Below are 12,524 nucleotides of genomic sequence, written 5' to 3'. Positions count from 1 at the left end.
ATTTTTAGGTGGATAGTTATTTTTTAATATCTGCAGAATACTGTGTATTGAGAAGCTAGATGTAAAAAGCTAAGTGCATTAATTGCTATACACTGAAATATATATTTTCTTCTATACTTGTGCAGTACACACAATGCTGGCAAAAACAGTTGAAAAGCCTAACCCTAACTTATTGCACCATGTGTGAATAAGTCAGAAATTAAGTCAGATATTAACCTTCTGAGAAAATTCATTTGGTGATTCCAAGGGAACACACTTCCCTTATGATTGTTCCATTTGATTCTATCTCAAAACATCTCGAGTCCAAAATTGCAAAGAAAGAACTAAGAGATAGTTCAGAGAACAAAAGGGAGCTCTCATTCACTGAACTGATAGAGCCTGCCTCCTCTGCAGAAGTTAAGAGGAGTCTTGAGAGGATGATGGTCCCCAAGCATAACTTTCAATGTCCACATGCCTCTTTCTGGTTGTGTAGAAAATATCACCTGCAGAAGTGTGATATGTGGATCCAATATGCGATAAGTTGCAAAAAAAGAAAGAAAAAAAAGAGTACTTTCACCTCAAGTGATCTTTAGAGACTTGTCCCAACTATGAACTGTTTTCTCCTTACACCTGTGCAATTAACAGTAGATGCATTATTTCTAATTGTGGGTATTCAGCTTTCTCCATTCAGTTCCGCAAAATGAAATAATTGCTCTGTTGGAAGGCATTGAGAATGGACTTTTAAATATGACCAAATCAAATTTTCTACAACAGTAATCAGTGACAGAACTCATTTCATGAGAAGCATTATAAACATCAAACACATCTGAAGGTGAAATTTGTATTGATTTAGTGAAATTCTAAAGGGTACTAGGGCAGTACCAGTGACCAGCTGAGAAAAAATCATATTCAAGGCCAGTTTACCTATGTGAAAGTTTTTTTCCATTCCAAAATATATGTAATTTTGCTACTCTAAATCCTTCTAATTGACAATTAAAAAGCAACTGGGTGAGGGATAAAATGTATCTACCCTCCCTGCAAAAAAGTACTGGAGCACAAGAGGCTCAAGATAATAAAGACAGGCTTGTAGATCATATGGACAGACCTTGAAACATTTAAACAAGGGAATAATATACATGAAGTATGTGTGGAAATGTTTTACTCAAAGCCATAGATTAGTTTACTGGCTACTTTTTAGGAAAATAAGGAGAGCGCAAGCTTGCAATATTCAATCTAAGGAAGTATGGATGAAAGTAGAGTTTGTGACAGCAATAAAGTAGGCTGGTTCATTGGGTAGAGAAGACAGTGCTTGAGAAGAACTTCTGCTGGAAAAAAGGCACAAATCCTTATTGATCACTGTTACAATTGCAGGTGTTTAAGTAGATTCATTAAATCAAAACAAGCATAATACACTATGCATGTAAAGAACTGAATGGTGATTTTCATGTAGTATTCCAGGTGTGGGAAACCTTTGGTTCTCCAGAAGTTGCTGAACTACAACCCCAGCAAGCATGGCCAATGGTCATGAAGGATGAGAGATGGAGTCCAGCAGCATCTGGACAGCCAAAGGTTCCCTACGCCTATAGTATGCTGTTGGAAAGGGAAGAAAAAAACCCACATTTTCAGTTACTGTACTTTCATTGTTTATCATAACACTTTAAGCCAGACGGAAATTCCTAATTATATAGTGGCAACCAAGCCCAACATACTCTAGCAATTTGTAGGTAATTTGAGTACAACTTCTCAATCTTTCCTACCCTTTGAAACATTTCAAACACAGAATATTGCATAAACGTTTCCTCTTCCTAGCTATGCTTACACAGCCCTCCCACTGCAGTGTTAAACCTACAGCATTACCATAGCAACCCCACCAATCACAACAGTTACTTTAGAGTCCTTAAATATTATTTGACAGGTGGCTATCAGGAAAAGATATCAACCTACAGATCGTGGAATGGGCTATATAAGAATATGAATGCTGATCACTAATTGTCTGCTACTTCTAGAGTAAATACTGCTACAGGAAGCATTACAGGCCACTGCTACTAATTTGGTTATTTATTCACACCTAGTGGGTTGGGTCTTTGGCTGCATTACCAATCAGATCTATTCTTCCAGACTAAAATATAAGACAGGTTAGATACAGAAAATATTTCAAAACCTGCTGTATATTCTACAAGTGTTGAATCATATTATTAATGACACCAGAGAGCCAGAACAGCATAACATTGAGTATTTAGGGGGGTTGTTGTTGTTTACTACATTGAGCTGGATTGAATTAACCTGGTAGCCTAAGACCTCTTAGTGCAATGGAGCCCTTTACGTTCTCCCACAATCTGCTCTGAATACCTAGAACCTCTAGAACAGCACACAGGGGAGGAGAGATGTTCTACCTGCCAAGCAGTGCTTGCACTGACAGAATGATCATATTACTGTAGTGGGACATTGAATTCCACCCATTATTATTATTTTTGTTGCAAAGATAAATTGCTCCCTATCATTCTAACCAAAAAGGGGTCAACATTATAATTTTATTACTACATTTTTACACCACCCCTTTTCCAAGAGAAGGGCCTCTCCTTTCAGTCTCACATACACCCTGTGAGGTAGGTTTAAGTTGAGAGATAATGACTGACCAACGTCATGCAATGAGCTTCATGAAAGAGTAGACATTTGAACCCATTCAGCATTGGATTATATAAAAACATTCTGCTAAAAACTTTGAGAAGACCTGCCAATTTAGCCATCAACACGCTTAGATGGCCTTGGGCAAGTCACTGTCCTCTTGGCTTGAACTCCATCTGCAGTATGAGAAACTGATACTGGTCTGCCTTACAGGGCTATCACAAGGATTACTGAAACGTATGTGCTTTGAAGCATCAAAGTATATATTATGGATAGACCCAACATGCTGAAAATACACATTAAGAATAGATCCCAAATAATTAGTGAAAGTTATTTCAAAATAAATTGTAGAGGAAATTTGGGTCTGATTAGTGACTCTTGAGGGTGACTGTACATTTGAGAAAAAAACCTGTTTGGCTTCAGCTGCAATTCGCATCAGGTCGCATCAACCCCTTGCATTGTTTGTCTTATGAGGTAATCAGTTAAGTTAATGTAAAGAAGCCTCTAAAACAAAACCAAGCACAAAACTGAAGTTGATGATGTGACAGAATGCTACCGGGATGAAAATCTAAATCAGCAGCAAATCTGGAAGTTAACTGCATGCTTCTAGTACATTATTCAGCAAAACACAACGTTATTCAGTCACACAGCGTGTCTTCTCCATTTGGGCCTCCTATTATGATCTGAGAACACCCACACACTTCTGGAGAAGAAACCCATACAAAGATTCAGCGCCGGGGCTACACCACTACACAGCCCAGAGGCTCTGCGAAATCTAAAACCCAGCACTGCACATTCGGGCACTTTTCATGGTATTTTCAAGAGTTATTTTTGCTTTAAAAAAAGAACGCCAAGGCCGCCGAGGAGGGAAAAGAGCAGCTCGACAAACAAGAGAGGAAACACCACCCTTCCTCCACCCCAAACAATCGACAGAAACTTATGTTTTAAAGCTAAAGGAGGGCAGCCGTGGGGAGCCCCCGCCTGGCATCCCCGCTGGGCTCACCTGGAGACCCGCCACCCGCTTGGAACAGGCAGTTCCCGAACTCCACCCAAAGGGGGAAGGCGGCGGCTGAGCCACCTCTTCTCGCACCAGGAAAATAAAAGGCTCGGGCGGCCCCGTCACCCACAGACAGCGGGAGGCTCCACTCCCGCTCCCCCCACCCCCACCCCGCCTTAGCTTGTGGCCACGAGCCCCTCGCCCGCCCACGTAGTGTGTGTTTGTGTGGGGGGGCACTTCCTACTCTAACCGCCTCACCAGGAAGAGCGGAGGAAATTCCCGCTCCCTCAGTGGCCACTGGCTGTCGGGTGGGGCAGGCCGCACAGGGAGCGGCCACGCAGGGCCAGGAGCCTCTCCGCTCCCGCGTTCCTCGCCGCCCGCCGCCCTCGCCCCCTTCGCTGACCCCGCGGCCTCTCCGACTCCTCTACCTGAAAGGGCTCCTCCGCTGCGTCTCCCCGGCGCTGCTTCCTTTCTCCTTCTACGGGCCCAAACTCCGGCAGCGGCTGAGGAGGAACGGAAACCGGCGGGGCGGGTCGAGCCGAGAGGAAAGCGCGTTCACGCTCTCATACAAAAAAACGCGACGTGCGCGTTCCCGCCCCTTCGCGTCTCGGCGGCCAATCGGCGGCCGCGGCGCGGGGGCTGCTGGGAGGAGGCGCTATAAAAGGACGCAATCTATTTGTGAACAGGCTCTTAACTTTCACGACGGCGTCGAAGGAGGAAGCCTGGAGGGGCGGGGGGGGGGGTGCCGGGACTGGGTGTGCGCATGTTTACGTGCAGCGGAGGTAAAGCAAGAGTCAAGGCCGCGCCTCCTCCTACCTTCACCTGCGTCCGGACGGGCTGAGGTGTTTGGGCTGGGCTAGGCGAGCAGGAAGGAGTTCAGGAAAAACAGGGCCGGGCGGGTGAACGGGCACCTGCCGTGGCGCGCCTATCGGGAAAGAGAGCAATCGCCGGATGAGCCCCTTCCTCCGAGAATCTGTGCTTTGCTTTTTCTGAGTCTACTGTTGCCCCACAACGGGGGTGGGTGGGGGGAAAGAAACAAGTTGCCCCACGGCGAGAGGGAAGAGAGTTCTTCAAAGGTCGGGCGTTCCTCTTCGTTTGCCTTTTGTTCTTGTTTGGTCTTAAATCACTACAGAAACCTGGAACCCCTTCTGTCGATGATGATGATAGTAATAATAATAATAATAATAATTTATACCCCAGTCACTCTGGGTGGCTTCCAACAGAATATTAATAGTAATAATAAAAAGTGATAAAACATCAAACTTCCCTAAAAGATAACTGCAGAATGGTTGCCCGCCACAAGGGATGTTGGCTTTGTTGTCCTCGCCCATCTTTGAAACACTGCAAAAAGCTTAGTCCTGGACCCCTCTCTCCGCCTGGCAACTTGTCCTGTCCCCTCTCCCACGGAATATAAAGCGAGTTCACCAAAGTTATTTACTGTCAGAGCCATAGGAACTGTCTTAGAGAAATTCAGACCATTGCCTGTACCAGGAGTCAGGATGAGCAACTTAGGCCCCGGGCCACTTGGGCTCTTCCCTGTACTACATCTCTCTCGAACCCCACTTGGCACTCTCCTTGAATGCCTTTTCCTTGGCTGGAATGTGTCCCTGAACTTTGATCATGTCTCCAGCTTGCCTTGATGAAAGAGAGAGGTGTGTGTATGTGTAAAGTGTCTTACTTTAGAAAGGTAAAATTCACGTATGTGTCTCTGTCCACTTTTGCATGTTTACCCCCAGAAAGTTGAATAAGAGGAATGCAGTCCTTGGCCTCAAAATAGTTCCCCAATCCTTACCTTCACCTGCTGCTAGCAGCTCCTTAGGGCAGGCATCCCCAAACGCGGCCCTGCAGCTGTTTTGGGACTACAATTCCCATCACTCCTGACCACTGGTCCTGTTAGCTAGGGATGATGGGGAGTTGTACTCTCAAAACAGCTGGAGGGCTGAGTTTGGGGATGCCTGCCTTAGGGTTTGGGGCAGGGATTATCCAGACCTACCTGGAGATGGTGGGGACTGAATCCAGAACCTTCTGCATGAAAAGCAGGTTGTACACCACTGAAATATAGACAGTTTTAACATTTCTTTCAGCAGCCACCCCATTGAAATACCTTTTCTAGAATTTGAGAGAAAATATTATATGCTATTACACAAGCAAGGTGTCTCTGCAATGCTTGCTCGAAATAATGATTATAGTTATCAAGTGGGAGTTTATAATAAAAGCAGAACTGGCTTTTTACAGCCTTTGATGATCTTCTTTGAAAAGAAACACAGCAGGAATCAAGTTTTGTACATACACCAAACAATAAACGTTAATATCAACTTTGGCTTGCAGCTATAATGTATATTTCATTTATTATAAAATGTTCTCTGTGCATGTTTATTTATGCTCTTCAGCTCTACTGCACACACAGCTTTGAAGATCAAGCTGGTTAGAATTTGTGTATAATATGCAAGTGATAGGAAATGAGGGAATGTGTTAACAAAAAATGAATTAGTGTTTGGCCCTTATGTCTTATGCCTTTTAATTTTATTAGTTATTTGTATATATGCTTCAGCTGGGGAAACCAGCAAAACTATGAGTAAAATTTAGTAAGCTAATTATTTGCAGTTAATTTCAAGCAGAATCTGTATTCTGACAGAAAATATAGAAAAATAAGCCCCAAATCTTGTAACTTACCCTGCCCTTCTATTTGCAAACTTTGCCTGTGGAATGTGTCCCTAAACACCCATAATGGTTCTTGCATGTCTGGATGGATGATAGGGTATGTGTGAGTGTATGTTTACCCTTTCTACCTTATTGTACAAAGGGTAAAATATCTTATTGGTTACTCTGCCCACTTTTGCCTCGGCCCCTTCTGGCACATTGCTCAGGAGGGAATGTGGCCCTCAAGAGTGACAATGGTTCCTGAACTCTGCTGAAAATGATTCCCAGGATATATTTCACTTAAGAGGGTAAAAGTGAAATTACTGCAACTTGCTCAGGGGAACAATTTGGTATTCCTATCTTGGATACAGAGCAACAATTCTCATAGCAATAAAAATACAGTGGTACCTCTGGTTACGAACTTAATTCATTCCAGGGGTCCGTTCTTAAGTTGAAACCATTCTTATCCTGAGGCGTGCTTTCGCTAATGGCGCCTCCCACTGTGCGCGTGCGCCTCCTGCTCACGTCCCGGGGCAAAGTTCGCAACCTGTAGCAACTACTGTACTTCTGGGTTAGCAGAGCTCGTAACCCGAAGTGTGTGCAACCAGAAGCGTTCTTATCCAGAGGTACCACTGTAGTGACAGAAAGTGTAAAATGGTTCATTAGGGGGTTCATAATGAAAATAACTACTGATAGGGGAGGGAGTATATTAAAAGATGTCCTGCTTCCAACTTTATACAGTGGTACCTCAGGTTACAGACGCTTCAGGTTACAGACTCCGCTAACCCAGAAATAGTACCTCGTGTTAAGAACTTTGCTTCAGGATGGGAACAGAAATTGTGTGGCGGTGGCATGGCGGTGGCGGGAGGCCCCATTAGCTAAAGTGGTACCTCAGGTTAAGAAGTTAAGAACAGACCTCCTGAATGAATTAAGTTCTTAACCCGAGGTACCCACTGTACACCTCCACTGAAATTGGCAGCACTGGTTGAGTGGTAGACTTGCTACATTAAATGGAAAACTACAGTGGGGGTGATGGTTTGATTAATTCAGACAAAGCGCTTGAAATTCATTGTAAGGCACTCTCATAGTACTTTGATCAGTTTAAATTTATTGATCTAACTCTATTCATTGTGTGGCAAAGGTCTGTTAAACTGCTCTGGAAACTAGACCTGTGAGGGGAGCAGGCACTTCCTAACTCGGCACCCTTAACTAACTACAGTTCTCAAGATTTTTTGTGGTATGCTACTGCTTTAAGTGTATAGTGCAAATGGGGCTTTAGTTCCATAGATGCTCTTCTTAAATGTTGTACAGAACTGGCCCCACGGAGACATGTCTTATTGTTTCATTTGGCTGTATACCATATACAGAAACTACTTCCTAGAAAAACCACTGGATGGCACCAGCACCTCGTCATTTAAAAGGCCATGGATCATGCAGTACCTCCCCCACCCCACGCTGCAATGATGCACCTTTTGAGCTTACTAATGTTTCATGGTTCTCCCCAGTGGATGATTAAAAGAAAGCTAATTGCTTCATAATTCAACATATTCTCATGACTGTTCCCCAGAGCCTTACAGTAAACTTCTCCCTATGGTGAAGACTCTGCTCAAGTCAAACATGGACATATAAATTAGCAGGATATCAGCGAATGGTACTGCATTTCTATATCAGAGGTCCAAAATTATATGCAAACAGGGCCGTCTTTAGCAGATGCGGCGCCGGGGTGCAAATATCTGCCCAGCGCCCCCAAATTACCACGGATAGTGGGGTGGCTGTAGCTGTGCACTGCCAGCCATTGGGGGAAGGGGGACACAACTACCCCCCATGCCACTGCAGGAGAGCAATGATCACAGAGGCTCAGGAGTGAAGTTGCGCCCTTCCAAGCCTCTGCAGGAGAGCACAGCTTCCCTCCCAAGCCTCCTTGGGAGGAGAGTGTTCCCCGCAGAGGCTTGGGAGGGAAGCTCCATGCCTGTCAGCCTTATTGTTGGCGGGGCACAGCTGACGGGTGTGCAGAGAAAGGGGAGGCCGCTGGCAAAGCCTCGCAGCTCCCCCGCTTGCTGGGGTGCCCCTGAGAGGCTGGCGGCCTGGCGCGACGCACCACTAAGCCCTATGGGAAAGATGGCTGTATGCAAACGAGTCAGAGGAGGGAGAAAGGTTGTTTTCTGCTGCTCCAGAGAAGCGGACACGGAGCAATGGATCCAAACTACAAGAAAGAAGATTCCACCTAAACATTAGGAAGAACTTCCTGACAGTAAGAGCTGTTCGACAGTGGAATTTGCTGCCAAGGAGTGTGGTGGAGTCTCATTCTTTGGAGGTCTTTAAGCAGAGGCTTGACAACCATATGTCAGGAGTGGTCTGATGGTGTTTCCTGCTTGGCAGGGGGTTGGACTCGATGGCCCTTGTGGTCTCTTCCAACTCTATGATTCTAATGAAATTTTGATGTGGACTTATGGTTTGCCGCTGCAAGGGGAGAAGGAAGCTGGCACCGCTATAACAATGACCCGGCTGCTGCTTTTTTGGAGTAGTTCAGAGGCAATAAGCAGCCTGAAGGAGGTCCTGGGGATGACCGGGACATTGAGGGGTCCTGTGGCAACCAAAGCGAGCTCCCAACAGGCACATTCATATCTATTTGGTATATTGACTGGAGAACAAAAAGGGAGTCTTCTCCAGAAATGCTTGCTGCCCTGCATGGGAACAAGCTGTTTGAAGAAAGCAAGGTAACAATAAAAGTCTGCCATCAAAAATAAAGGAAGGGGGTAGGGTGGTCAAGTTGAAAAGCTTAAGTGACGGATGACTTAAAATTCAGCTGGTATGCATGTCTTTAGTATGGGAAAGCAAAAATTTATAAGAGTTCTATGAACCACGTTCTTGGGAAGAATTTGTAGTGTCTGGGAAAAATATACAAATCTTCTAGAAAGAAAAACATTTTTATGGTTATCCCTCATTGGAGCAATTGCAATTAAGAGGACAGATAATGGGTGCCTTACAGGGGGCAAACTCAGACTGAAACCTATGGAGAATTTAAGGGGCCAAGTTACGGATTGGTTACAATAACACCAAATATATGTTTAAGGTAGACAAAAGAAGGGGGAGTTTTGGACCAAAGCTCACAATTTGAAAAAGAACTTACAAAAGAAGGATAAACTCCTGTCTAAATTGTATAATTTTTTATTAGAATGGGAAACAAAAGATGAGCTAATTATAGCACCAATTACACACTGGGCAATAGATACAGGGCACAGTATAGATTGCAAGCTCTGGGAGAAATGTTGGAAAAGTGATTTGAAATTTACTGTGTTATTTTCTGAAAGAGAACTATTTGAAAATGATTCATAGATGTTATTTAACTCCGAGTGGCTTAGCTGATTCATAAAGCAGAACAAGATGTGTTGGAAATGTAAAGAAATGGGAGGAACCTTTTTTTATATGTGGTGGACATGTCAAAAGGTAAAATAATATTGGGAAATGATTTACGATGAGTTGAAAAAAATGCTTAAATTTACCTTCCCCAAAAAGCCAGAGTCCTTTTTGTTGGGAATAACCCAGACAGAAATCCCCAGGTGCCAGAAAAGTTTATGTATGCAACAACAGCAGCCCATGTTGTTACCAAAAAAGGGAAATTTTCAGATTTGCCCTTTTCAAGCAGAAGTACCTGTTTTCAGATCACTGCCCTATGACATTTTGTAAAGTGCGGTCACACAAATAGAATTTACCCTAGATGATGTAATTGATCATAGAGTTAAATACAGAATAATGTAGTGTTATAAGTAACCTGGTCCAGAATTTGTTGTTTTAGAAAAGTTTTATGTATTTAACAGCAGTGGCCCGTGTTCTGTTAGCCCCAAAATGGAAAGTGAGCGAGGTTCTTGTAAAGAATCAGGGTTTGTCTTCCTGTTCTTGAACTTCTTGGGAGACATCTGGGTTGACTTATCTTAGAAACTGGATGCTGAAATTGATGGACCCTTGGCCTGTTCCAACAGGTCTTATCCATTCTTGGCCAGGGTGGAGAAGAGGGGGACAATGCAACTGGAGCAAGCCCCGATGTTGTCTCTGCCTGCCTTCCTCACTTTCCTTCTTCACAGGGCAGATGGGCTGGCGAAGGTGCACAGATTTCTCTAAATGTGGGTTAGCTTAGCATATGGCCTCCAGCTGTTGCTAGACTCCAACCCATCAGCATGGGCACCGGTCAGGTTCCTCCCACTGCTCTGATGCATTAGGTCACCCGAAAACTATGAACTTCTCCCTCTAACTTTCTGATAATACCTTTTTCAGCCAGGCCAGAAAGGTAGCTCCAAGAAGTAGGAGACAGGTGTCCTTGCTCCCTCATAGGATATATGAAGCAGAAACAGAAATTCTATTGCAGAAGCCTGTCATGTTGAATACTTGGCAGTACCAAGTTCAGGATAGTGTGACATAAAGCAATTCTTCAGCCTGCCCTTTTACAACACTCTATATTAACTTTTAACTACTTAAGAGTAAGGTGATGTACATCCTGTGCAATTTATCCAGTTTTAGTCAGAGAATTGATCAGATTCACCTCCTTGACCTCTAAAGCCTTAAAGATTCAGTAAATAAATACCACAGGCAAATGCTTGAGTAAACAGTGTTAATGCTCCCTCCTCCCAAACTATGATTTCTCTCAGCTCTGTAAAAATTGGTTATTGCCAAATTTAAGCTTCGAGGCCAAATGGGAGTTGACAGTTTCCCCTTAGGAGAGATGAGTCAATACTGAGAAAAGCATGCAAGTCTGGAAAAAAGATAGTAAGAACTTACTGGAAGTGAAAAGTGGGCCTGCCCTTGTCTTAGTAATTTAATTGCAGTAGAAAATGCCTCTGGTAGTTGACTTAAGAAACAGCATCATCTCTCTGAATATCCCATTTCACTCAAGATTGTTTTATTTCAGTTCACCTTTATGCTACAATAGCTCCTTACTGCCCAGTAGCTGAAGAAAAATTTGAAGTGTCCAGAATAGAAGCAATGTGCACATGGATTTTGTCAAAAAACTATTGTTTTAAGCCTGACTGAGACCTCATGTACCCTCATGTTGATAATGTACATTATCAACAAGGCAGAGATAATCCTCTCATAAAAGCAACCTTTTTATAGCACCCATGACCTGTACAGTGGTACCTCAGGTTAAGTACTTAATTCGTTCCGGAGGTCTGTTCTTAACCTGAAACTGTTCTTAACCTGAAGCACCACTTTAGCTAATGGGGCCTCCTGCTACCACCGCGCCACAATTTCTGTTCTCATCCTGAAGCAAAGTTCTGAACCTGAGGTATTATTTCTGGGTTAGTGGAGTCTGTAACCTGAAGCATATGTAACCCGAGATACCACTGTATTAGTAAGAGGAAGTGGCTACAAATTTCCTTTAAAAGTTCTGAACTGTTATTGTACAAAGCAAACAGAACTAGAACATGAATGTTTCAGGAAGCTTTTGGAGGTGTGGAAATGATAAATATTGACTCTTACTTTATAATCCACAATGTAATCAGATTCTCATGCATCAGTCATCATGCTTCACTTTCTGGTGCATTTCCCTGTCACTTTCCTTACTGGAAAACCCCTGATTTTTTAAAAAAAGTTTGCTGTTATATAATTGAATCGCTCCAACAAAATATTGACAGCCTGGAGGGAAACTTAGAATTTGTGGGTCGGGTATGGAAGCTCAGAATTCTTAAGATCAGACCAACAATGTCTGAAGCCACAGATTTCTGCTTTGCTGATCACCCTTCCCCTTTAGGGAAAATACATGGGATCAGCTAAAATTTAAGACATTCTTCAAGATACTCACACAATCCTTGAGGGCTATTTATCAATTGTCTTTCTGCTTCATGGTGCATAGATATTTCCACTGCTTACTTAAAACTGGGAAGTAGCAGCTTAAAATCCCTGTTCAGCCATGAAGATCACTTGATGCCCTTGAGCCAATCACTGTAACTCAACCCAACATACATCAGGATGGGATGTTGAGAGTGACACAGCACCATTTCTATGTATGCTGCCCTGAACTCCTTTAAGGGAGGGCAGGATGACATACACAGTATCAATGATAACAAACAGTAATTCACTTGTGGGCCTGTGGTAAGTAGGAATTGCTTCCAAGGGACATAGGAAAAAAGGAGTATTGTGACACTTTAAAAATAAAGCATTATCATAGCTTAAGGTTTAGTTGGACTACAGCCCATTTCATCAGATACATGGCTATCCTGGGTTGGAGGTGGGAAACTAAGCAGTGATGTCAGCAGGAAGAGAATGCAGATAATTCCAGTATGGGTATCAG

At 43.5% G+C, this 12,524-nt stretch overlaps 1 protein-coding gene across 2 annotated transcripts in view; it reads right to left on the bottom strand.

Annotated features, from left to right (window-relative positions):
- RHOA (ras homolog family member A) overlaps positions 1 to 4,194 on the bottom strand; it is a 28,020-nt gene extending 23,826 nt beyond the window's left edge. Inside the window, exon 1 of one of the 2 annotated variants that reach the window (XM_083429569.1) lies at positions 4,030 to 4,194. The gene's annotated coding sequence lies outside the window, so the exon portion shown is untranslated. The remainder of the gene's footprint in view (positions 1 to 4,029) is intronic. The other variant, XM_083429571.1, reaches the window with a different exon arrangement.
- Between the last annotated feature and the right edge of the window lie 8,330 nt (positions 4,195 to 12,524).

This window comes from Podarcis tiliguerta (genome assembly GCF_965153285.1).
Source record: "Podarcis tiliguerta genome assembly, chromosome: 2".
NCBI classification, from domain to species: Eukaryota; Metazoa; Chordata; class Lepidosauria; order Squamata; family Lacertidae; genus Podarcis; species Podarcis tiliguerta.
Note: the sequence above shows the minus strand (reverse complement) of the source record. Positions and strands in the feature narration are given on the sequence as shown.